Source organism: Chiloscyllium plagiosum, unplaced genomic scaffold (genome assembly GCF_037043375.1).
Source record: "Chiloscyllium plagiosum isolate Xiang-an unplaced genomic scaffold, Cpla_swu_hap1 HiC_scaffold_31, whole genome shotgun sequence".
Classification (NCBI taxonomy): Eukaryota; Metazoa; Chordata; class Chondrichthyes; order Orectolobiformes; family Hemiscylliidae; genus Chiloscyllium; species Chiloscyllium plagiosum.
Window position 1 is genome coordinate 25,564,882 of NW_028270169.1, and position 24,998 is coordinate 25,589,879.

Genomic DNA, 24,998 nt, shown 5'->3' on the forward strand with positions numbered 1-24,998 from the left:
AGGCAATGCATTGGTGGCCTGGCTGCACTGCTGCAGGATTTGGGTGATAACAGGCAGTGTATTGGTGGTCTGACAGCACTGCTGCAGAGTTTGGGTGATAACAGGGAGTGCATTGGTGGACTGGCTGCACTGTTGCAGTGTTTGGGTGATAATATACCGTGCATCGCTGGTCTGGCTGCACTGATGCAGAGATTGGGTGATAACAGGGAGTGCATCACTGTCTGGCTGCACTGTTGCAGATTTTAGGTGATAACAGGCAGTACATCACTGGTCTGGCTGCACTGCTGCAGGGTTTGGGTGATAACAGGCAGTGCATCGCGTGTCTGGCTGCACTGCTGCAGGGTTGGGTGATAACAGGCCGTGCCTCATTGGTCTGGCTGCACTGCTGCAGAGTTTGGGTGATAACAGGCAGTGCATTTTATTGCCTGGCTGCACTGCTGCAGAGTTTGGGTGATAACAGGCAGTGCATCGTGGGTTTGGCTGCACTGCTGTAGAGTTTGGGTGATAATAGGCAGTGCATTGGTGGTCTGGCTGCACTGCTGCAGAGTTTGGGTGATGACAGGCAGTGCATCGCGGGTCTGGCTGCACTGCTGCAGAGTTTGGGTAATAATAGGCAGTGCATTGGTGGCCTGGCTGCACTGCTGCAGAGTTCGGGTGATGACAGGCAGTGCATCGCGGGTCTGGCTGCACTGCTGCAGAGTTTGGGTGATAATAGGCAGTGCATTGGTGGCCTGGCTGCACTGCTGCAGAGTTTGGGTGATAACAGGCAGTGCATCGCGGTCTGGCTTCACTGCTGCAGAGTTTGGGTGATAACAGGCAGTGCATTGGTGGTCTGGGTGCACTGCTGCAGAGTTTGGGTGATAACAGGCAGTGCATCACTGGTCTGGCTGCACTGTTGCAGGGTTTGGGTGATAACAGGCAGTACATCGCTGGTCTGGTTGTACTGCTGCAGAGATTGGGTGATAACAGGGAGTTAATCACTGTCTGGCTACACTGTTGCAGAGTTTAGGTGATAACAGGCAGTGCATCACTGGTCTGGCTGCACTGCTGCAGGGGTTGGGTGATAACAGGCAGTGCCTCATTGGTCTGGCTGCACTGCTGCAGAGTTTGGGTGATAACAGGCAGTGCATTTTATTGCCTGGCTGCACTGCTGCAGAGTTTGGGTGATAACAGGCAGTGCATTGGTGGCCTGGCTGCACTGCTGCAGGGCTTTGGTGATAACAGGCAATGTGTTTGTGGTCTGGCTGCACTGCTGCAGAGTTTAGGTGATAACAGGCAATGCATTGGTGGCCTGGCTGCACTGCTGCAGGATTTGGGTGATAACAGGCAATGTATTGGTGGTCTGGCAGCACTGCTGCAGAGGTTGGGTGATAACAGGCAGTGCATCGCTGGTCTGGCTGCACTGCTGCAGGGTTTGGGTGATAACAGGCTGTGCATCGCTGGTCTGGCTGCACTGCTGCAGAGATTGGGTGATAACAGGGAGTGCATCACAGTCTGGCTGCACTGTTGCAGAGTTTAGGTGATAACAGACAGTACATCACTGGTCTGGCTGCACTGCTGCAGGGTTTGGGTGATAACAGGCAGTGCATCATTGGTTTGGCTGCACTGCTGCAGAGTTTGGGTGATAACAGGCAGTGCATTTAATAGCCGGGCTGCACTGCTGCAGAGTTTGTGTGATATCAGGCTGTGCATCACTGATCTGGCTGCACTATTGTAGGGTATAGGATAATAATAGCTGGTGCATCGCTGGTGTGGCTGCACTGCTGCAGAGATTGGGTGATAACGGGGAGTGCATCACTGTCTGGCTGCACTGTTGCAGAGTTTAGGTGATAACAGGCAGTACATCACTGGTCTGGCTGCACTGCTTCAGGGTTTGGGTGATAACAGGCAGTGCATCATTGGTCTGGCTGCACTGCTGCAGAGTTTGTGTGATATCAGGCTGTGCATCACTGATCTGGCTGCACTATTGTAGGGTATAGGATAATAATAGCTGGTGCTTTGCTGGTGTGGCTGCATTGCTGCAAGGTTTTGGTGATAACAAGCAGTGCATCACTGTCTGTCTGCACAGCTGCAGGGTCTGAGTGATAACAGGCAGTGCATTGGTGGTCTGGCTGCACTGCTGCAGAGTTTGGGTGATAACAGGCAGTGCATTGGTGGTCTGGCTGCACTGCTGCAGAGGTTGTGTGATAACAGGCAGTGCATCACTGGTCTGGCTGCACTGCTGCAGAGTTTGCGTGGTAATAGGCAGTGTGTCACAGGTCTGGCTGCAATGCTGCATGGGTTGTGTGATAACAGACAGTGCATTGGTGGCCTGGCTGCACTGCTGCAGAGTTTGGGTGATAACAGGCAGTGCATTAGTGGCCTGGCTGCACTGCTGCAGAGTTTGGGTGATAACAGGCAGCGCATTGGTGGTCTGGCTGCACTGCTGCAGAGTGTGGTTGATAACAGGCAGTGCATCACTGGTCTGGCAGCACGGCTGCAGGATTTGGGTGATAACAGGCAGTGCATTGGTAGCCTGGCTGCACTGCTGCAGGGGTTGGGTGCTAACAGGCAGTGCATTGGTGTCTGGTTGCACTGCTGCAGAGTTTGTGTGATAACAGGCAGTGCATTGGTAGCCTGGCTGCACTGCTGCAGGGTTTGGGTGATAACAGGCAGTGCATTGGTGTCTGGTTGCATTGCTGCAGAGTTTGGGTGATAACAGGCAGTGCATTGGTGGTCTGGCTGCACTGCTGCAGAGAGTGGTTGATAACAGGCAGTGCATCACTGGTCTGGCAGCACGGCTGCAGGGTTTGGGTGATAACAGGCAGTGCATTGGTAGCCTGGCTGCACTGCTGCAGGGTTTGGGTGCTAACAGGCAGTGCATTGGTGTCTGGTTGCACTGCTGCAGAGTTTGTGTGATAACAGGCAGTGCATTGGTGGCCTGGCTGCACTGCCGCAGGGTTTGGGTGATAACAGGCAGTGCATTGGTGGCCTGGCTGCACTGCTGCAGAATTTGGGTGATAACAGGCAGCGCATTGGTAGCTTGGCTGCATTGCTGCAGAGATTGGGTGATAATAGGCACTGCATTGCTGTCCTGATTGCACTGCTGCAGAGTTTAGGTGATAAGAGGCAGTGCATTGGTAGTCTGGCTGCACTGTTGCAGAGTTTCGGTGATAACAGGCAGTGTGTCGCTGGTTTGGCTGCACTGCTGCAGGGTTTGGGTGATAACAGACAGTGCATTGGTAGCCATGCTGCACTGCTGCAGAGTTTGGGTGATAATAGGCAGTGCATTGGTGGCCTGGCTGCACTGCTGCAGGGTTTGGGTGATAACAGGCAGTGCATTGGTGGTCTGGCTGCACTGCTGCAGACTTTAGGTAAGAACAGGCAATGCATTGGTGCCCTGGCTGCACTGCTGCAGGGTTTGGGTGATAACAGGCAGTGCATTGGTAGCCACGCTGCACTGCTGCAGTGTTTGGGTGAAAATAGGCAGTGCATTGGTGGTCAGGCTGCACTGCTGCAGAGTTTAGGTGATAACAGGCAGTGCATTGGTAGCCTGGCTGCACTGCTGCAAAGTTTGGGTGATAATAGGCATTGCATTGGTCGCCTGGCTGCACTGCTTCCGGGGTTCGGTGATAACCGGCTGTGCATTGGTGGCCTGGCTGCACTGCTGCAGAGTTTAGTCGATAACAGGCAGTGCATTGGTGGCCTGGCTGCACTGCTGCAGGGTTTGGGTGAAATCAGGCAGTGCATTGGTGGTCTGGCTGCACTGCTGCAGACTTTAGGTAAGAACAGGCAATGCATTGGTGCCGTGGCTGCACTGCTGCAGGGTTTGGGTGATAACAGGCAGTGCATTGGTAGGCACGCTGCACTGCTGCAGTGTTTGGGTGAAAATAGGCAGTGCATTGGTGGCCTGGCTGCACTGCTGCAGAGTTTAGGTGATAACAGGCAGTGCATTGGTAGCCTGGCTGCACTGCTGCAAAGTTTGGGTGATAATAGGCAGTGCATTGGTGGCCTAGCTGCACTGCTGCAGAGTTTAGTTGATAACAGGCTGTGCATTGGTAGACTGGCTGCACTGCTGCAGGGTTTGGGTGATAACAGGCAGTGCATTGGTGGTCTGGCTGCATTGTTGCTGCGTTTGGGTGATAACAGGCAGTGCATTGGTGGCCTGGCTGCGCTGCTGCAGAGTTTGGGTGATAACAGACAGTGGATTGGTGGTCCGAATGCGCTGCTGCAGAGTTTGGGTGATAAGAGGCAGTGCATCATTGGTCTGGATGCACTGCTGCAGATTTCGGGTGATAACAGACAGCGCATCACTGTCTGGCTGCACTGCTGCAGAGTGTAGGTGATAACAAGCAGTGCATTGGTGGTCTGGCTGCACTGCTGCAGAGTTTGGATTATAACAGGCAGAGTGTCGCTGGTCTGGCTGCACTGCTGCAGAGTTTGGGTGATAACAGGCAGTGCATCACTGGTCTGGCTGCACTGCTGCAATGTTTGGGTGATAGCAGGCAGTGCAATGGTGTTCTGGCTGCACTGCTGCAGAGTTTGGGTGATAACAGGCAGAGCATTGGTAGCCTGGCTGCACTGCAGCAGGGTTTGGGTGATAACAGGCAGTGCATTGGTGGTCGGGCTGTACTGCTGCAGAGTTTGGGTGATAACAGGCAGTGCATCGCTGGTCTGGCTGCACTGCTGCAGAGATTGGGTGATAACAGGGAGTGCATCACTGTCTGGCTGCACTGTTGCAGAGTTTAGGTAATAACAGGCAGTGCATCACTGGTCTGACTGCACTGCTGCAGGGTTTGGGTGATAACAGGCAGTGCATCACTGTCTGGCTGCACTGCTGCAGAGTTTGTGTGATATCAGTCTGTGCATCACTGATGTGGCTGCACTATTGTGGGGTATAGGATAATAATAGCTGGTGCATTGCTGGTGTGGCTGCATTGCTGCAAGGTTTTGGTGATAACAAGCAGTGCTCACTGTCTGGCTGCACAGCTGCAGGGTCTGAGTGATAACAGGCAGTGCATCACTGCTCGGGCTGCACTGCTGCAGAGTTTGTGTGATATCAGGCTGTGCATCACTGATCTGGCTGCACTATTGTAGGCTATACGATAATAATAGCTGGTGCATCGCTGGTGTGGCTGCATTGCTGCAAGGTTTTGGTGATAACAAGCAGTGCTCACTGTCTGGCTGCACAGCTGCAGGGTTTGGGTGATAACAGGCAGTGCATCACTGGTCGGGCTGCACTGCTGCAGAGGTTGTGTGATAATAGGCAGTGCATCACTGTCTGGCTGCACTGTTGCAGAGTTTATGTGATAACAGGCAGTGCATCACTGGTCTGGTTGCACTGCTGCAGGGTTTAGGTGATAACAGGCTGTGCATCACTGGTCTGGCTGCACTGCTGCAGAGTTTGCCTGGTAACAGGCAGTGTGTCGCATGTCTGGCTGCACTGCTGCATGGGTTGGGTGATAACAGGCAGTGCATTGGTGGTCTGGCTGCACTGCTGCAGAGTTTACGTTATAACAGGCAGTGCATTGGTGGTCTGGCTGCATTGCTGCAGAGTTTGGGTGATAACAGGCAGTGCATCACTGGTCTGGCAGCACGGCTGCAGGTTTTGGGTCATAACAGGCAGTGCATTGGTAGCCTGGCTGCACTGCTGCAGGGTTTGGGTGATAACAGGCAGTGCATTTGTGTCTGGTTGCACTGCTGCAGAGTTTGGATGATAACAGGCAGTGCATTGGTGGCCTGGCTGCACTGCCGCAGGGTTTGGGTGATAACAGGCAGTGCATTGGTGGCCTGGTTGCATTGCTGCAGAATTTGGGTAATAACAGGCAGCGCATTGGTAGTCTGGCTGCACTGCTGCAGAGTTTGGGTGATAACAGGCAGTGCATCACTGGTCTGGCTGCACTGATGCAGGGTTTGGGTGATTACAGGCAGTGCATTGGTGGTCTGGCTGCACTGCTGCAGAGTTCGGGTGATAACAGGCAGTGCATCACTAGTCTGGCGGCACTGCTGCAGGGTTTGGGTGATAACAGGCAGTGCATTTGTGGCCTGGCTGTACTGCTGCAGAGTTTAGGTGATAACAGTCAGTGCATTGGTGGTCTGGCTGCACAGCTGCAGAGTTTAGGTTATAACAGGCAGTGCATTGGTGGCCTGGTTGCACTGCCGCAGGGTTTGGGTGATAACAGGCAGTGCATTGGTGGCCTGGTTGCACTGCTGCAGAATTTGGGTGATAACAGGCAGCGCATTGGTAGCCTGGCTGCATTGCTGCAGAGATTGGGTGATAATACGCACTGCATTGCTGTCCTGACTGCACTGCTGCAGAGTTTAGGTGATAAGAGGCAGTGCATTGGTGGTCTGGCTGCACTGCTGCAGAGTTTGGGTGATAACTGGCAGTGCATCGCTGGTCTAGCTGCACTGCTGCAGAGTTCGGGTAATAACAGGCAGTGCATCACTAGTCTGGCGGCACTGCTGCAGGGTTTGGGTGATAACAGGCAGTGCATTTGTGACCTGGCTGTACTGCTGCATGGTTTAGGTGATAACGGTCAGTGCATTGGTGGTCTGGCTGCACTGCTGCAGAGTTTAGGTTATAACAGGCAGTGCATTGGTGGCATGGTTGCAATGCGCAGAGTTTGGGTGATAACAGGCAGTGCATTGGTGGCCTGGCTGTACTGCTGCAGGATTTGGGTGATAACAGGCAGTGCATTGGTGGTCTGGCTGCACTGCTGCAGAGTTTGGGCGATAACAGGCAGTGCATCACTGGTCCGGCAGCACTGCTGCAGGGTTTGGGTGATAACAGGCAGTGCATCGCGGGTCTGGCTGCACTGCTGCAGAGTTTGGGTGATAATAGGCAGTGCATTGGTGGCCTGGCTGCACTGCTGCAGAGTTTGGGTGATAACAGGCAGCGCATTGGTGGTCTGGCTGCACTGCTGCAGAGTTTGGTTGATAACAGGCAGTGCATCACTGGTCTGGCAGCACGGCTGCAGGTTTTGGGTCATAACAGGCAGTGCATTGGTAGCCTGGCTGCACTGCTGCAGGGTTTGGGTGATAACAGGCAGTGCATTTGTGTCTGGTTGCACTGCTGCAGAGTTTGGATGATAACAGGCAGTGCATTGGTGGCCTGGCTGCACTGCCGCAGGGTTTGGGTGATAACAGGCAGTGCATTGGTGGCCTGGTTGCATTGCTGCAGAATTTGGGTAATAACAGGCAGCGCATTGGTAGTCTGGCTGCACTGCTGCAGAGTTTGGGTGATAACAGGCAGTGCATCACTGGTCTGGCTGCACTGATGCAGGGTTTGGGTGATTACAGGCAGTGCATTGGTGGTCTGGCTGCACTGCTGCAGAGTTCGGGTGATAACAGGCAGTGCATCACTAGTCTGGCGGCACTGCTGCAGGGTTTGGGTGACAACAGGCAGTGCATTTGTGGCCTGGCTGTACTGCAGCAGAGTTTAGGTGATAACAGTCAGTGCATTGGTGGTCTGGCTGCACAGCTGCAGAGTTTAGGTTATAACAGGCAGTGCATTGGTGGCCTGGTTGCACTGCCGCAGGGTTTGGGTGATAACAGGCAGTGCATTGGTGGCCTGGTTGCACTGCTGCAGAATTTGGGTGATAACAGGCAGCGCATTGGTAGCCTGGCTGCATTGCTGCAGAGATTGGGTGATAATACGCACTGCATTGCTGTCCTGACTGCACTGCTGCAGAGTTTAGGTGATAAGAGGCAGTGCATTGGTGGTCTGGCTGCACTGCTGCAGAGTTTGGGTGATAACTGGCAGTGCATCGCTGGTCTAGCTGCACTGCTGCAGAGTTCGGGTGATAACAGTCAGTGCATTGGTGGTCTCGCTGCACTTCTGCAGAGTTTGGGTGATAACAGGCAGTTCATTGGTAGCCTTGCTGCACTGCAGCAGAGTTTGGGTGATAACAGGCAGTTCATTGGTAGCCTTGCTGCACAGTTTGGGTGATAACAGGCAGTGCATCACTGGTCCGGCTGCACTGATGCAGGGTTTGGGTGAGAACAGGCAGTGCATTGGTGGTCTGGCTGCACTGCTGCAGAGTTCGGGTAATAACAGGCAGTGTATCACTAGTCTGGCGGCACTGCTGCAGGGTTTGGGTGATAACAGGCAGTGCATTTGTGACCTGGCTGTACTGCTGCATGGTTTAGGTGATAACGGTCAGTGCATTGGTGGTCTGGCTGCACTGCTGCAGAGTTTAGGTTATAACAGGCAGTGCATTGGTGGCCTGGTTGCAATGCGCAGAGTTTGGGTGATAACAGGCAGTGCATTGGTGGCCTGGCTGTACTGCTGCAGGATTTGGGTGATAACAGGCAGTGCATTGGTGGTCTGGCTGCACTGCTGCAGAGTTTGGGCGATAACAGGCAGTGCATCACTGGTCCGGCAGCACTGCTGCAGGGTTTGGGTGATAACAGGCAGTGCATCGCGGGTCTGGCTGCACTGCTGCAGAGTTTGGGTGATAATAGGCAGTGCATTGGTGGCCTGGCTGCACTGCTGCAGAGTTTGGGTGATAACAGGCAGTGCATTGGTGGTCGGGTTGCACTGCAGCAGAGTTTGGGTGATAACAGGCAGTGCATTGGTAGCCTGGCTGCACTGCCTCGAGTTGGGGTGATAACAGGCAGTGCATTGGTGGTCTGGCTGTACTGCTGCAGGGTTTGGGTGATAACAGGCAGTGCATTGGTGGCCTGGTTGCATTGCTGCAGAATTTGGGTAATAACAGGCAGCGCATTGGTAGTCTGGCTGCACTGCTGCAGAGTTTGGGTGATAACAGGCAGTGCATCACTGGTCTGGCTGCACTGATGCAGGGTTTGGGTGATTACAGGCAGTGCATTGGTGGTCTGGCTGCACTGCTGCAGAGTTCGGGTGATAACAGGCAGTGCATCACTAGTCTGGCGGCACTGCTGCAGGGTTTGGGTGATAACAGGCAGTGCATTTGTGGCCTGGCTGTACTGCTGCAGAGTTTAGGTGATAACAGTCAGTGCATTGGTGGTCTGGCTGCACAGCTGCAGAGTTTAGGTTATAACAGGCAGTGCATTGGTGGCCTGGTTGCACTGCCGCAGGGTTTGGGTGATAACAGGCAGTGCATTGGTGGCCTGGTTGCACTGCTGCAGAATTTGGGTGATAACAGGCAGCGCATTGGTAGCCTGGCTGCATTGCTGCAGAGATTGGGTGATAATACGCACTGCATTGCTGTCCTGACTGCACTGCTGCAGAGCTTAGGTGATAAGAGGCAGTGCATTGGTGGTCTGGCTGCACTGCTGCAGAGTTTGGGTGATAACTGGCAGTGCATCGCTGGTCTAGCTGCACTGCTGCAGAGTTCGGGTGATAACAGTCAGTGCATTGGTGGTCTCGCTGCACTTCTGCAGAGTTTGGGTGATAACAGGCAGTTCATTGGTAGCCTTGCTGCACTGCTGCAGAGTTTGGGTGATAACAGGCAGTGCATCACTGGTCCGGCTGCACTGATGCAGGGTTTGGGTGAGAACAGGCAGTGCATTGGTGGTCTGGCTGCACTGCTGCAGAGTTCGGGTAATAACAGGCAGTGCATCACTAGTCTGGCGGCACTGCTGCAGGGTTTGGGTGATAACAGGCAGTGCATTTGTGACCTGGCTGTACTGCTGCATGGTTTAGGTGATAACGGTCAGTGCATTGGTGGTCTGGCTGCACTGCTACAGAGTTTAGGTTATAACAGGCAGTGCATTGGTGGCCTGGTTGCAATGCGCAGAGTTTGGGTGATAACAGGCAGTGCATTGGTGGTCTGGCTGCACTGCTGCAGAGTTTGGGCGATAACAGGCAGTGCATCACTGGTCCGGCAGCACTGCTGCAGGGTTTGGGTGATAACAGGCAGTGCATCGCGGGTCTGGCTGCACTGCTGCAGAGTTTGGGTGATAATAGGCAGTGCATTGGTGGCCTGGCTGCACTGCTGCAGAGTTTGGGTGATAACAGGCAGTGCATTGGTGGTCGGGTTGCACTGCAGCAGAGTTTGGGTGAAAACAGGCAGTGCATTGGTGGCCTGGCTGCACTGCTGCAGAGTTTGGGTGATAACAGGCAGCGCATTGGTGGTCTGGCTGCACTGCTGCAGAGTTTGGTTGATAACAGGCAGTGCATCACTGGTCTGGCAGCACGGCTGCAGGTTTTGGGTCATAACAGGCAGTGCATTGGTAGCCTGGCTGCACTGCTGCAGGGTTTGGGTGATAACAGGCAGTGCATTTGTGTCTGGTTGCACTGCTGCAGAGTTTGGATGATAACAGGCAGTGCATTGGTGGCCTGGCTGCACTGCCGCAGGGTTTGGGTGATAACAGGCAGTGCATTGGTGGCCTGGTTGCATTGCTGCAGAATTTGGGTAATAACAGGCAGCGCATTGGTAGTCTGGCTGCACTGCTGCAGAGTTTGGGTGATAACAGGCAGTGCATCACTGGTCTGGCTGCACTGATGCAGGGTTTGGGTGATTACAGGCAGTGCATTGGTGTTCTGGCTGCACTGCTGCAGAGTTCGGGTGATAACAGGCAGTGCATCACTAGTCTGGCGGCACTGCTGCAGGGTTTGGGTGACAACAGGCAGTGCATTTGTGGCCTGGCTGTACTGCAGCAGAGTTTAGGTGATAACAGTCAGTGCATTGGTGGTCTGGCTGCACAGCTGCAGAGTTTAGGTTATAACAGGCAGTGCATTGGTGGCCTGGTTGCACTGCCGCAGGGTTTGGGTGATAACAGGCAGTGCATTGGTGGTCTGGCTGTACTGCTGCAGAGGTTGTGTGAAAACAGGCAGTGTATCACTGGTGTGGCTGCACTGCTGCAGGGTTTGGGTGATAACAGGCAGTGCATCACTGGTCCGGCAGCACTGCTGCAGGGTTTGGGTGATAACAGGCAGTGCATCGCGGTTCTGGCTGCACTGCTGCAGAGTTTGGGTGATAATAGGCAGTGCATTGGTGGCCTGGCTGCACTGCTGCAGAGTTTGGTTGATAACAGGTAGTGCATCGGTAGTCTTGCTGCACTGCTGCTGCGTTTGGGTGATAACAGGCAGTGCATTGGTGGCCTGGCTGCGCTGCTGCAGAGTTTGGGTGATAACAGACAGTGGATTGGTGGTCCGAATGCGCTGTTGTAGAGTTTGGGTGATAAGAGGCAGTGCATCACTGGTCTGGATGCTCTGCTGCAGAGTTCGGGTGATAACAGACAGCGCATCACTGTCTGGCTGCACTGCTGCAGAGTGTAGGTGATAACAAGCAGTGCATTGGTGGTCTGGCTGCACTGCTGCAGAGTTTGGATTATAACAGGCAGTGTGTCGCTGGTCTGGCTGCACTGCTGCAGAGTTTGGGTGATAACAGGCAGTTCATTGGTTGCCTTGCTGCACTGCTGTAGAGTTTGGGTGATAACAGGCAGTTCATTGGTAGCCTTGCTACACTGCTGCAGAGTTTGGGTGATAACAGGCAGTGCATCACTGGTCTGGCTGCACTGATGCAGGATTTGGGTGAGAACAGGCAGTGCATTGGTGGTCTGGCTGCACTGCTGCTGAGTTTGGTTGATAACAGGCAGTGCATTGGTGGCCTGGCTGCGCTGCTGCAGAGTTTGGGTGATAACAGGCAGTGCATCACTGGTCTGGCTGCACTGCTGCAGGGTTTTAGGTGATAACAGGAAGTGTATCATTGGTCTGGCTGCACTGCTGCAGGGTTCTGGTGATAAGAGGCAGTGCATTGGTGGTCTGGCTGCACTGCTGCTGAGTCTGCGTGATAACAGGCAGTGCATCGCTGGTCTGGCTGCGCTGCTGCAGAGTTTGGGTGATAACAGGCAGTGCATCACTGGTCTGGCTGCACTGCTGCAGGGTTTGGGTGATAACAGGCAGTGCATTACTGGTCTGGCTGCACTGCTGCAGAGTTCGGGTGATACCAGGCAGTGCATCACTGGTCTGGCTGCACTGCTGCAGAGTTTGGGTGACAACAGGCAGCATGTCGCTGGTCTGGCTGCACCTCTGCAAGTTATAGCTGATAACAGACAGTGCATTTGTGGCCTGGCTGCATTGCTGCAGAGTTTAGGTGATAACAGGCAGTGCATTGCTGGTCTGGCTGCACTGCTGCTGAGTCTGCGTGATAAGAGGCAGTGCATCGCTGGTCTGGCTGCACTGCTGCAGAGTACGGGTGATAACAGGCAGCGCATCACTGTCTGGCTGCACTGCTGCAGAGTTTGGATGATAACAGGCAGTCCATTGCGCGTCTTGCTGCACTGCTGCTGGGTGTAAGTGATAAGAGGCAGTGTATCGCTGGTATGGCCGCACTGGTGCAGAATGTGGGTAATAACAGGTAGTGCATCACTGGCAGTACTGCTGCAGGGTTTGGGTGATAACAGGCAGTGTGATGCGAGCTTGGCTTCCCGCTATGAGGGCCTGTCTCTGCCTGCTATTGCTACTTCTACCCGTGCATCTGGACAAAATCCCTCATTGCCCAGACCATAGAGTCATCTCTTGCTGAGGGGCTTTGCAAGTACCTGGTCTCTGACTGTCAATAGTCTCAGGTGTTTCTTCCTCACTCATCTATAGGGTTGGTGATGTCTGGAACTCATTGCGTGCCGTTATAGAGACCAGTGACATGTCCTTATTTATGCTGCAGGAGGCAGTGTAGACAATGGCTCCGCCAATGCTTTGCACCATCATCTATCTGGGGAGGTTAAGGAAATGGCCTCAGAGGGAGGAGATCTGGCCCTTGGGAGGGTAGGTTCACCTATAAAAAATATGAGGCAGAAAGCTTTGCAGCCACCAGTTAGTCATGGTGTTTGATCCCAGATTAATGCAGCTGTTGCAGTGGGATGGCAAGTGTTACTTACTTAAGTGTCGTGACATGGATATATCTCCATATCCCCACAGGTACAGTCTCTGTCTTCTGAAAGGGCAATGAACCTTTCCTCAGAGTGGGTGAGGACATGGATATCTGGCACCCAACCACCGGGCCTACCTCACTCTGCCTTGTAGTAGGCTGTCTTCACCTGAAAAGGAGGATGAGTGAGTAAGATTCAGGTGGGCGGTTTAGCTGTTAGTGGTGGTTCATGTGAGGGGAAATATATTGAGGTGTTCTGAGGGATTGAGGAGACAGTGGGGAGGAAAAGCAGGTTTAGAGGAATGGGAAGATGGTGGGTAACAAAAGTAAGTGAGGGGAGATGTTCCATGTTATGGCACAAAATAAGTATGAGGCAGCAAAGAACAGAGTATTGCATTTACCCTGACAAGGCATAGAAAATCACCCACCTTCTTCCTGCATTGCTGTTCAGTCCTCCTCACCCTGGAGTTGGCATGGTCTGGTGGCAAGGCCTTTTCTGCCAGTCACCTAAGAAGAAGATGCCTCTCCTCTGCACAACCCCATTCATAAGGACCTCCAGGTGCCTCTCAGAGAAACATAGTGCCAGTCTCCCCTTCCCCACCATCTGTCTTCACTCCTTCCACAGTTGAGCAGCATAGCCTCCACATAGCAGCACTCTTGGGGCACAGAGGGTCAAAGAAGATGATGTGGCCACAAGAGATGCTGGTCTTATGGAGGACCTCCACTGAGTGGTGAGTTTTCTGAGAACATGCCTGGCGAGATAGCTCACAAATTGGACATAATTCTTGCTGCAAGGGCTAAAACAATGATTAATGCGGTGCGATACAGTTAGAAAACCTACTCTACCTTATGGCATGAACCAATCCACCAAGCTTGTTTTGCACTGAGCCAAAAAAAAATAAGATTCAGCCCAATGATTTTAAATGTTTAATTCAAAGGTGCTGGTCAGGACACACTGATTGAAAGTGCTTATTTTTGATGATAAACCCAATTTTCTGCTGTATTAATAAAGCTACATTAAGTTATCATTCAAAATATCATTACTTACGAATGGCAAGAAATAAAGTTAAGCAATTACACTCTATGACGTTGTCCAATTGACTTGGAGGTGCCAATTATGTAGGTTCAGACATTTTACTTTTGTGATTATGTAAATGCTTGCGCAATTTCCTGAATGTGTCCATACTAAAGATTCTACCCCACGGTGTTGACAAATAACACTAAATTATCTCTCTTGCTACTTATATTGCAAAAAAAAAGGGGCTGTTCCTTGTCTTTTTTACTTTTCAAGTATTGGTGAAAGCTTTCAATCAGCTACTTTTGCAGCTCTCAATTCCAATTTAGAAAATGCACAGAGTGCAGCTAATGGAATAACATTGTGTTTTGAAAGCCCTGCACAGAGGTGTATTTATGCACTGTGCTACATTAGGCCAGAATGTGAAGTTGTGTTGACAATTGCTTTCTTGGCAAGTGGTAACAGTATGTTTGTGGTGAGGTGTGGGTTCAGGGAGGTGAGGTTTTAGTTGTGTGGGAAAGCGTTAGTTGAAAACAGGAGAGAAATTCATTTAAATGTTCACATTTTTCCCATTTAATTTTCTTTACTCTTTTCTACCATTCAAATTAATACTAACATAGGAACAGGAATATTAAAGTGGGTGATTTTAAGACCCCCAATATTGAATGGGGTTCCCTTAATGCCAGGGGCTTAGATGGGGCAGAATTTGTTAGGAGGGTTTCTTGAAACAATATGTAGATAGTCCAACTAGGAAAGGGGCTGCATTTGACCTTGTACTGGGGAATGAGCCTGACTTGGTGATGCAAGTTTCAGTGGGGGATCATTTTGGGAACGGTTATCCAAATTCTGTAAGTTGTAAGATAGTTATGGAGAAGGAATAGCCTGGTCCTCAGGTGAAAGTGCTAAACTGGGGAAAGGCTCATTACACCAGTGTTAGGCAGGAACTGGAGAAATTAGATTGGAGGTGACTGTTTGAGGGTAAATGCACATCTGACATGAAGAAATCTTTGAAAGGCGGATTGATCAGCATTCAGGACCAACATGTTCAAGTGAGGGTGAAAGCTAAGGATGACAAGGTTTAGGAATCCTGGATGACAAGAGCTACTGAATGTTTAGTCAAAAAGAATAGGGAAAATACATCATGTTTAGGAAACTGAAATCAAACAAAGTCCTTGAGACATGTAAAATAATCAGAAAAAAGCTTAAACAAGGAATCAGGAGGGTTAAAAGGTGACATAAAATGTCCTTGGCATATACAATTAAGGAGAATGTCAATACATTTTATACGTATATAAGATGCAAGAGGGTCGCAAAGGAAAGGGTAGGATCATTCAATGACAAAGGAGGGAATTTATGTGTGGAGCTAGAGGAAGTGGGTGATGTCCTTAATGAATATTTTGCATTAGTATTCACCAAGGAGGAGGACATGGATGATGGTAAGATGAGGGATTGGTATGATGATATCCTAGGTCATGTTCATGTTAAGGAGGAGGTGTTGAGTATCTTGAAAAAGCATTAAGATAGATAAGTTCCCAGGGCCTGATGAGGTCTATCCTAGGATATTGAAGGAGACAAGGGAAGAGACTGCACGGGCCTTAAAAGAGATCTTTGTATCTTCTTGAGTCAAAGGCAAGGTCCCAGAAGACTAGTGAGTAGCTGACATTGTTCTTTTGTTTAATAAGGTCAACAGGGATAATCCAAAAAATTATAGGCTGGTTAACCTTCTATCAGCGAAAGGGAAACTATTGGAGAAGATTATTAAGGACAAGATTTAGTTGCATTTGGAAAAGAATGGACTCATTCAGCATAGAAAGCATGGTTTTGGATGGAGGAGGTCTTGTCTCACAAATTTGGTAGGGTTTTTTGAGGATGTAATGATGATGATGAATGAGGTAGGGCAGATGATGTTGTCTACATGATCTTTACTAAAGTGTTTGGCAAGGTCCTTCAAGGTAGATTGTTCCAGATGATCAAGTCATATGGGATCCACAGTGAGTTGGTAAGTTGGATACGAAATTGGCTTGGTCATGAAAGACAGAATATTTGTGGAAGGATGTTTTTCTAACTGGAGATCTGTCACTAGCAGCGTTTTGCAAGGATTAGTGCTGAGATATCTGTTGTTTGTAGTATATATATATATATATAAAGCATGATGCAACATTCAAAGAGCTCATCTGTAGCCTAATCAATTTCCCATATCTCTTTATATCTTTGTTTAACAAAAAAATTATCCATCTCAGATGTAATATTAACAACTGATTCAGCAGCCACTGCTGTATGTGGAAGAGAGTTCCAAATATCTACCACCCATATTACCTTTTAGATATGAGTGTTTGGGGAAAGTATCTAGTGTGGCACTGACCTCAGGACAAAACTATTCTTAACTCTCCTACAGGAGCCAATTAATCTGCCAGTATGTGTATATTGATTTGAATGACTATCCTATCTGATAACACAAATCAGATCAAAGATCTCTGTTGTTTAATTAGATATTATAAATCCAGAATGTAGCTGTGCTATTACTATGACGGCAATGTGATGATTTGGGCATGCATTGAGTTGGACGTGACAGCATAACTTGAGAGGTGTGCACATCATATCGACACCAGAATGTATCAACGTCAAAGAACATGAGCAGTCGATTGTTCTGGACATCATGTGGAGTACAATCCCAGAGTGGCACGTAATAATACTTCACCATATTGGGCACTTGCTAACCTTACAACAACATCTTACTGTCATGAGCATGAAAAACCTTCTGCCTGGCTCTTCCAGCATGAAACAATCTCAAGGGAAAAGGGGGTTGGAATGCAAAGATGCATGAGCTGACCTCCTTTTCTTCATAGGCAGAGTGCATTTCAAAAGTTATAATATAACTCAGGTCTGTACTTCATAGTCCAAAGCTAGCAGTCTGCGCCTGGTAGGGTGGCATAGCTGCAGTCTCAAAGGAAGTTTCCAATCTTACTTAAAGCTCTTATATTACATAAAGGTGGCTTGGAGCAAGTACCAGCTTTCTCCTACAAAGTGGTGTTCCACCCCAGTTTCTGCAATGTATTCCATCTGTGCTTTAGTTGTTAACTGGTATAAATCATACCCACATGTTTAATTGGCAAAACAGTGACTAAAAGCTGCCATCGATAGCACAGTGCGCAACTGTTACTTTACAAATCCATCTACATTATTTGTTCTTTAATTCAAGATATTCTGTATCAACAGAGTGACAATTGCAAAGTGGAGACTGACAGAAATGTCTGAAAATGGTTGTGAAATACATGCTATGGATTTAGACCACAATAAATCATGAAACAATTTTCACTTTGATTTTCCTTTTCCATCCTCACCAGGGGGTCAGTTGGCTTGACAGCTGATTTGCAATGCAGAGTGGTGCCATCAGTGTGGGTTCAATTTGTAGGACACTGGCTGAGGTCTCACCTTCTCAACCTCATCTCTCACTCCTCACCTGAGGTGCGCTGACCCTCAGGTTAAACTCACCCCACCAGTCGTCTTTCTCTTTAATGAGAGCGGAGCCCTCTGGGATTATGGAGATTTTACTTTTACCTGACTTCACCAAAACATGGAATATTGGAGGGTCCACAGAATTTTCTGACCACTTGGCAGACTAATACTCCTTTCTGTTTTCTGTTCATGCAGAAAATAAAGACGATGATTCCTGGTATCAAGTTCCACAAAGAGGGCTGAGTTTTTTTTTCTTCTGTCCCCTTGTGCTTTTTCCTTTCTTGCCTGCTAGGGAGATTATTTTGTGGACTCCTTGGAAATTCAAAACTCAAGTTTGAATACTGCTTAGTGTGCTCCTCCCTATTAAAGAATAAGTGACAAGTCATTTTGGACTGAGGAAAGTCTTCACCCTGAGGTTTGAGAATCCTTTGTATTTCCCAGCCCAGAGGGGTATGGAGGCAGTCTTTAAGCATATTCAAGATGGAGATCAATGGATTATGAGGTATTAAAGGTGTCAAAGGGCGTGGGACTTTGCTGGAAAATGGTTCTGGCGTAAAAGATCAGCCATGGGTCTTTTGCAGGGCAGAGCTGGCACTATAGGTATACTCCTATTTCCTGTATATTGTATTTGCTTTTTATTCGTGTTTTATATACTCTAGTTGAAACATTTAACCTTTTTTTCAAAGGCCTTTTCCTTAAGAAAGAATTTAAGGGCGGAATTTGCCCATATTTTATTTAATTTTTAAACATTATTTTATTATTTTATATTTTACTTAATTATGAGGGCTGGTGACGGTGAGGTGGAAACTCATTTGACAGCCCTCCAATCACCTGACGATCAGCTTATTAAGAATTGGCAGGCAGGTATGGCTTGGAATTTTGCAAATCCACAGGGCATGACTAGTGACCTGGAACACCAGGGCTGCTGGTTAATCAGAAACTGGCAGTTTCTGGATCATAAAGTCCATCAGTCCAAGCTTACTCCTTGGGTGTCCATTGGCGAATAAGGTTAAATTCATCTCACAAGGTACGGGTTTCAAGGGGTGAGGGGAAGGTGTTCAGGGGTGCCCGAGGCAAGGGCAGGAGGTGGCTGTTATTGGCCGCCCTCTTACCCCTGCCCTGGTCTGATTGGCCATAGTTAGGGCTGAAAATGTGTTGCTGGAAAAGCGCAGCAGGTCAGGCAGCATCCAGGGAACAGGAGAATCGATGTTTCGGGCATAAGCCCTTCTTCAGGAACGAGGAAAGTTTGTTCAGCAGGCTAAGATAAAAGGTAGGGAGGAGGGACTTGGGGGAGGGGCGTCGGAAATGCGATAGGTGGAAAGAGGTCAAGGTGAGGGTGATAGGTCAGACTGGGGTAGGGGCGGAGAGGTCAGGAAGAAGATTGCAGGTTAGGAAGGCGGTGCTGAGTTCGATGGATTTGACTGAGACAAGGTGGGGGGAGGGGAAATGAGGAAACTGGTGAAATCCGAGTTCATCCCTTGTGGTTGGAGGGTTCCTAGGCGGAAGATGAGGCGCTCTTCCTCCAACCGTCGTGTTGTTGTGGTCTGGCAATGGAGGAGTCCAAAGACCTGCATATCCTTGGTGGAGTGGGAGGGGAAGTTGAAGTGTTGAGCCACAGGGTGGTTGGGTTGGTTGATCCGGGTGTCCCAGAGGTGTTCTCTGAAACGCTCCGCAAGTAGGCGGCCTGTCTCCCCAATATAGAGGAGGCCACATCGGGTGCAGAGGATGCAATAGATGATGTGTGTGGAGGTGCAGGTGAATCTGTGGCGGATATGGAAGTTTCCTTTGGGGCCTTGGAGGGAGGTGAGGGGGGAGGTGTGGGCGCAAGTCTTGCACCTCCTGCGGTTGCAGGGGAAGGTGCCGGGTGTGGAGGTTGGGTTGGTGGGGGGGTGTGGATCTGACGAGGGAGTCACGGAGGGAGTGGTCTTTACGGAAGTTCGATGGATTTGACTGAGACAAGGTGGGGGGAGGGGAAATTAGGAAACTGGTGAAATCCGAGTTCGTTCGATGGATTTGACTGAGACAAGGTGGGGGGAGGGGAAATAAGGAAACTGGTGAAATCCGAGTTCGTTCAATGGATTTGACTATAGTTAGGGGCTATTAGAGGCCCCTGTAATCCAGTAAGCAGGTTGACATGGTTTCTCCTTCTCTAACCCAACAGGGAGGCAGCTTATTTGGGAAATGGTGAAATGATGTGCTTAAGTGGCAATTCATTGACCATATAAAGGGCCTTAATTGGTGGCAGGTCAAGAAGGTCAACCACAGACTGGAGATATGGTAAGAAGAGGGTGAGTTCTGAAGAAGGTCACTGGACTCGAAACATTAACTCTGTTTTCTCTCCATAGATGATGCCAGACTGGCTGCATTTCTGCAGGGATTTCTGTTTCTGTCTTAGATGTTCAGCAGCCACAGTTCTTTGTTTTATTTTAACATTACAATGATCATTTGCAGTGTGCTCAAAGGTGCAACTTTGAAGTGTAGAACTGTATTGTAAGCGTGTCAGGGATGTGCCGTTATGCAGTGAGGTTGGTACATGTCCGATGACAATGTTTGTGGACTAGGGTCTGTATGTAGTCACTTTCCAGGGCCCATGCCATAAGCTGTTGGTGACTAGTATCCAAGAGGGAAGGTCAGAGGGCCTAGCATTGAGCTTAAATTGCCTGGTAACTGCTCTGGCTTTCATGTTTGAGAATTATCACCGTCTGGTTTCTATCTGGTGGGTGGGAGAAGGGAAAACTGCATAGAATTGAGATGAGGCTGACTAATAATGAGATGTTAATGAATCCAAATGTTGTAAACGGGACGTACTAACCAGATTCTCATATGAGTTGGAAAATAGGACTTTCTGCCCTTGATGTTGAGAATCTCGTTACTGCAGATCTCATCCAATTTTCTCAATGTTCTTGTGTCATTCAATGGCTAGGCAAATTGCGCCCCTAATCTTTCGGAGTTTGTGCTTGCGTGCCAGCCAGCAGTAATTACAGGCTGGCATCAGCAAACAGCTGGCAGTAGGTTGACTACCTAGCCTCTTGGCGAGAGAATGGATTATTCTGAGTGGGTGAGTGAATGAAAATGGTTGAGAGGCAGATGCATCCCAAGGCACTTGGTATAATTGCTGTTAACACAAAGAAGGAATTTTTACAATGTCCTTACAGTATCAACTGGTTCTCCTTTCTCCTTTGTCCACTGATTTCCATACACTGTGATTTGATTTACACACTCTCGTGCTGCAATGCATTTCATGTTTAATATGTGACAGGAGATAGATCAACAGCTCCACCTGTCAATAGGGGGAACAATTCACATACAGCCAACAGGAACACTCTAGTAAATAGGATTTTTGGAAGATCCCCTCCCAGTTTAACAATCTGAATATGGATAGAGTTGATGTGGATCTAAGATAATGCAAAGACTTGTCCTGAAGAAATAAATTTCCACTGTTGACAGGAAAGATATTCATTATGTGGTAATTGACTGACTACCAAACTCTACCAATGTTGCCGTGGCCTGTGACATGTGAGATGCACTCTCTTTGATTTGTTTCTGATATCCTTTCCTTCTTGTGAGGCGGAAGGTGCTATCTACCAGGAAGCCATAAGCTACTTCTACATCCTGCACACTGTGGCCCGATTGAATCCTATAATATCACTGCAGAGCTATTCATCAGACCATGCCATGCTTGATTTAACCATTCCCAGTGATCACTCTCAATTAAACATCTTCCACAAATCTACTTTCATGATTGAGACATTCTTGCAAAGTCATTAAATTTATTATAGTCATTATAGTGTTGAATACGTCCAAAATTTGGTGACCTCTGATTATAATCTGCATAACTTCTGGAATCAATGAATCAAGATCAAACTTGACTTGGTTTCAAACCAATATCAATTTTGATGATAGTATAGTATAAGTGAATAACTGAATTGCATATGTGTGAACTATATTCCACATTATCCATGTTCTGTGTACTGCAACTTTTCTTGGGCCCAGCTACTGTGTCCCTCCATTCAGCTTTGCGTCCTCAGTACTGTTTTGATTTAAACCCATGGTTTCCCCAAACATTAAGGTTAAATTTAACTTTATTAATTAAGTTATTTTAATCAAAGATTAAGTTTAAATGGATGTAGGCAACATGTGAATGTGCACAAATATTTTTCAAGGAACTGAAAACATGCAACATTATATTACCTATAGTCAGTCTATCATGTGGCTATTTGAGACACTAACCAGACTTAATAACATTGAGTCAACAGCTGGTTAAGTGTCTAAGTCAGCCAACGCAGTTCTTCACAATGAATGATATATGATTTTTATTTAAAGTCGTGTTTCAAATATCTTCAGAACAAATTTCCTTCATTTTTCTATACATAATTCCATATGTAACACAATAGTGTTTGAATATACTCAAAAGAAAAAGCTAACGATGCAAAGATGAGCGAAGAAGTCTAGAGCATTGGAGGAATATTTAATTTTCCATGAAAATTTGTTCTTGAAAAATGATTAAGCAAAACTACTGTTTCTGTGTTTTATTAAAGCTACACATTTTCACATTTCCATCCGCATTAAATCTTTGTTTTTCTTTCTTCCCATCTTTAGATCCTGAGCGTTTGAGCCCCTCACTCATCCTTGACTGAAGGTAATACTAATCAATGTTCAACTATATCTTTTCAAATAATCATTGGTATATTAAACTTTACTCATGACTGTATAATTTCCTCATATGCATAATCATATTTGGCTTTCTTATGACTGCAAGAAAAACGATCTTACCCAGGGCAAGTTAATCCTCATTTATTGAATGTCAAACATATTTAAATATATAAAAGATGTCTATCTTGAGAGGTGTGTGAAACATCTGTAGAATGATTAAAGCAAGTCAGAGTGTACAGAAATGAAAGACAGGTATGTGCAATTCAACAAGATATTCCTGTTGCATTTTAAGCGGTAAATGTATTTTCGTTTCCTTCATTAATGTGATGAAATTGGCACTATGAAGATTTATAGGTGATGATTCATCCCTCCAAAAATATCTAAGTAGGCGGTTAGGAAGGAACATTAAATAAGTATATCTAAGATAATAAATGGTTTAGAAATGTGGTAAATCTGGTATATTCTTTCAAATTATAGTAAATGGCCATTCTGTTTTTGTTGTCTGCTCTGTTATTCAATTAGAACATGGTTAATACAAATCTCAACTCCAGCTGCCCACCTTGGTTTGCAATCTTAATATCTTTGTCTAACAAAAATGTATTTAATCTCAGATTTGACATTTTCAATTGACTGCTATCCTTAGTTTTATTTTGATGTGAGGTGGCGGGGGGGGGGGATGAGTTTCAGACTTGTGCTATCCTTTATATTAGCAAGTGCTCCCTGCCATTATCCCTATTATCTCCTTTAATTATTTTAAGCATCTCGCTTAGATCATCCAGTAATCTCCTATACTCAAGGGAACATAAAATAGTCGATCTGACCTCAAAATTTAACCCTTTTTAGGCCCATTTCTATCAAGATATTGCAAACAGACATAGGATCAAATTGGTGAAAGGTAACATAGGAACAGAAGTCATGATTTTTTTTCCCTACACAGACACCCATATTTCAAGTGGATTATTGTTTTGGGTGTTGGAAGCAAGTGCCAAAGGATTATTTAATGTGCTGGCATCACTGATTCCTGACACACAGGTTTTACACAGCTAGCTCCAAAGGAAATCCTGTTGAGATTCAACTGAGCTGTGGGTGGTGAACCAGGCTTTCCTGATGGCTGGTGCTGGAGAAGCCAACAGGTTTACGCATGGATTACAGACAGCAGTGGAAGGCCTGTTCAGTAGAAACTGATGGTAACAGTGCAGATCCCACAAAGTAAGGAAGTCGTTTGGATTGAATGCTTCTTCTTTCTGGCAATACAAGCTGCTCAGGGAAAAATCGCTACCTTGATTTATGTCTGCATTATGATCCTTTGCAAAATCACTCTAAAAACTTTAACTTGACCTGTGGTCATATTGAGATGACAAAGGAAGATATTGTTTTTGCATTTCAGTGTTGCGACCACTTCTGATCTGGTTTGGAGGAGCAGAGTCTACGACTTCGGTACAAACATCTGTAAGCCATGGCAGAGGTTTTTTTTTTACTTTCTTTGTCCATCCTTAGAACTCTTATGCCAACATTCAGTAGAAATGAAATTATGAATAAATAATTCAAGATCTACTCATAAAGTACCAGGAATAAAATCTCGCAGTTTCAAACACCCAATTTCTGAAAAGACAGTTTTTTTTTAGTGGATCAATGAAGATGGAGAATGTGAGGTATTCCCCCATGTTCTATCCTGTGAGGAGTAGGCTGCATTTTAGAGTCCCTCACTGGAGGATTTGCAAATGGGCAGGAATTGGTGGTGAGGGGGAGGCACAGGTGGAGCAAAAAAAATTTCCTGACTGGTCTACTCGCTGCCTACACATTCACTTTTGATTTACCCGTAATGGTATCAGCAGCTCATCCACCTTTGCCCCCCCCATGAACTCCTTTAAGGGCCATTTCTACCTGGCCACAGCTTTGAGACTAGCAGGAGGAGTTCAGGAAAGAAAGAGAAGTCTAGCACATTACCTTGCTTGGGCCTTGGGAGAGAAGGGTGGGTGAGACGGCATTCATCATTGGTTCCTCTTTCCAGATTAGTCTCTGCTGTACCCGAACACCAACACTATGCTAACTCAAGTACTATCAATGTCCATTGTCATAGAATCATAGAGATGTACAGCATGGGAACAGACCCTTCGGTCCAACCCGTCCATGCCGACCAGATATCCCAACCCAATCGAGTCCCACCTGCCAGCACCCGGCCCATATCCCTCCAAATCCTTCCTATTCATATGCCCATCGAGCCTTAATGTCCTTCATGCCAATTCTCCCAGCACTCTTTTTCTTACACTCTCCATGCCAACTCACCAAGTTAGATCTCAGGAGCTGGTTTGGAATGATGTAAAGGTTGAACTATCTAATACAGCTTTCACTATTGTAAAAAAGTCTCACATTCATGAACACTAATGCAAACCACACAAATATCTTCTTGTATGTAATCCTCCATGAAAAGAAACACACTTGTATTTGTAACTCCATATCAAACTAATCCTTTAATAACCTTTTTGAGCTGTCAATTAAACTATGTAGTTTGGACCCCTGCTTAGAATTGGAGAGACCAGGCAAAGATGAATAATGATATAGCTTTTTTTAAATTGACCAGTTCAAATATATCATAACACACTTCTGGGGCAGGTGGGATTTGTACACAGACCCAGAAATAGGGATACTACACTGTGCCACAAGTACCTCATATTAATAATACTGAAAGCCCTTCTGGTAATATCAATAACCTGGAACAGATTTTTTTCAACTCACTGACACAAGCAGCTTATTTTTAATATTTAAAAATAGTTTGGGGATTTCAATAACCTCACGATAGGTGTTTTATTTAACCTTTAATTCTTCAAAGCTGTGAGGATTTAAATAAATGCATTGATCAGCTGTTTCACATACCTCCTTCAAAAGCATTTGTGACCATTCTAAAACATTGTGTCTCCAACACTGCAGGTGAAGGCTTCTGCTGTGGTACAAATGAAGTCTATTTGAACTTAGCACTATGTCAAAATGGCCTTGCTGAGCTTGGGTTTCCCTGACTCACGTGTGAGTCATGTTGCACCCCTTTTTCCTTTCTGCCGATAATGGGGCATTTGTTGGAAATGGGGGTAGGGCTCACTATT